This window comes from Macrotis lagotis, chromosome X (assembly GCF_037893015.1).
Source record: "Macrotis lagotis isolate mMagLag1 chromosome X, bilby.v1.9.chrom.fasta, whole genome shotgun sequence".
In the NCBI taxonomy this organism is placed as follows: domain Eukaryota; kingdom Metazoa; phylum Chordata; class Mammalia; order Peramelemorphia; family Peramelidae; genus Macrotis; species Macrotis lagotis.
In genome coordinates this window covers 513,945,970-513,948,369 of record NC_133666.1, presented here as the reverse complement: position 1 = coordinate 513,948,369, position 2,400 = coordinate 513,945,970, and the positions used below count along the sequence as shown (strand labels likewise).

Here is a 2,400-nt window from a genome sequence, read left to right as displayed (position 1 = left end):
TGTAAAGCTGCCCCTTTGGCTACACATCCCTGTCACCTGACATCTTTAGCCCATTGACCTCCTTGACTCCAAGAACATGACATTTACCCAATAGTATTTCCTTTTGCTGACCATCCTGATATTTGATATAAAAAAGAAAGTTGATTTAAAGTCCCATGATCTAAAATAGTTGTTTTATCTAATTAGATCTCCAAGTGAATTCACTTCACAATCTGGATTGGGGGAGGTCACATTCAACCAGTACCTTCCCTACACATATATCACATTATATCTACTCTGAATGTCCCTGTCATCAGAATCCATTAAATAGGATTACTTTCTAAACATTCAAAAGGCAGTCAAGTTCCCCCAGCATCTGGAGTATTCCTTCACATAAAAAAAAAAAAACTTATTCACAAAAGTATGTTTCATAATTCAATTAGAAGGTCTATCCTCCTCGTGGAATTAACTTTTTTTTTTAGGTTTTTTTGCAAGGCAAATGGAGTTAAGTGGCTTGCCCAAGGCCACACAGCTAGGTAATTATTAAGTGTCTGAGGCCAGATTTGAACTCAGGTACTACTGACTCCAGGGCCAGTGCTCTATCCACTGCACCACCTAGCCACTCCCGCATTAACTTCTAATATGCATACCCACATCCCTTTGTCTGAAATCATATCTGTTTTATTTTTGGTTAAAGATGGTACGTTAGATGCCTCTTGGCTAACCTTCTGTATTACAATAAATAAACACCTCCTTTGGCTAGGAGATTATTCTAAGAATTCTCACATAACAATTAGCCAGAGATTGTCACATTAAAAAAAATATCACACCTTTCCGCGCTGCCCAGAAGAGGGGTCCATACGGCGTTGTTCATGGTTTCCATCGTAACTTTCAAGGGAAACTTTCACAATGTCCGGAGCCCTGGATGTCTTGCAGATGAAGGAGGAGAATGTCCTCAAATTCCTCGCTGCGGGCACCCATTTGGGTGGCACCAATTTGGACTTCCAGATGGAACAGTATATCTACAAAAGGAAGAGTGACGGCATCTATATCATTAATTTGAAGAGAACTTGGGAAAAGCTTCTGCTGGCAGCTCGTGCCATTGTTGCCATTGAAAATCCAGCTGATGTTAGTGTCATCTCATCCAGGAACACTGGCCAGAGAGCTGTTCTGAAATTTGCTGCTGCCACTGGCGCCACACCTATTGCTGGACACTTCACCCCAGGCACCTTGACTAACCAGATCCAGGCAGCTTTCAGGGAGCCCCGCCTCTTGGTGGTCACTGATCCTCGTGCAGATCATCAGCCTTTGACTGAAGCATCATATGTTAACCTTCCAGCCATTGCACTGTGCAACACAGACTCCCCACTTTGCTATGTGGACATTGCCATTCCATGTAACAACAAGGGAGCTCACTCAGTGGGTCTGATGTGGTGGATGCTGGCCCAAGAAGTCCTGCGGATGCGTGGTACAATCTCCCATGAGCACCCATGGGAGGTCATGCCTGATCTTTACTTCTACAGAGATCCAGAGGAGATTGAAAAGGAAGAGCAGGCCACAGCTGAGAAGGCAGTGACAAAGGAGGAATTTCAGGGTGAATGGACTGCACCTGCCCCAGAATTCATTGCTGCTCAACCAGAGGTGGCTGATTGATCTGAGGGCGTCCAGGTGCCATCTGTGCCCATTCAGAAGTTCCCTACTGAAGATTGGAGTGCTCAGCCAGCTACTGAGGACTGGTCTGCAGCTCCTACTCCTCAGGCCACTGAATGGGTAGGAACTACCACAGAGTGGTCCTAAATTTTACCCAGATGCTCTAATAGTGTTGGAAAAATGCGGATGGAAAATAAACATTGGTTTCTTAACAAAAAAAAAAATCACAACTTATTATCATTACTTTCCCATGTTGCTCAAGTGATTTTACTTCAAAGCAAACAACCACAACTTTGAGATATAAATAAATATATATATATATACATATAACACAAAAATTCCAATTTATACATATATGCATATATATGTAATTGGCAAGTTCTTATGCAAACAATTCTCTATAATAAGCCTGTTTAATTATTAGTCATGTTTTAAATGCAAATTATTACTTTTCAGAATTCATTCAATCCATTAGAATATCTTAAGGATCTCCAAATTTAACAAACCAGTAATAAGTATAATACATTAAGAACTACAAAATAAACTTTCCATTATTACATTTATAACTGGAACTACAGATCTAGAACAAGATCCAACACATCATTTAAAAATTTTAGGGAACCCAAAGGGTCATGACCTTTGATAATTTCCCTTTTTAAATCAATCAATAATTCTAAGTTTGACATCATTACAGTGAATTAGTTTATATTTCCAAAAGTAGATCACATGTTTGATAACACTCTTCAACATTTTACTCATCGATAAGTCATC

The 2,400-nt window shown here is 40.2% G+C and overlaps 1 pseudogene; it reads left to right on the top strand.

Annotated features, from left to right (window-relative positions):
• The first annotated feature begins 836 nt into the window (after positions 1–836).
• LOC141499987 (small ribosomal subunit protein uS2 pseudogene) lies at positions 837–1,776 on the top strand (annotated as a pseudogene).
• The last annotated feature ends 624 nt before the right edge of the window (positions 1,777–2,400 follow it).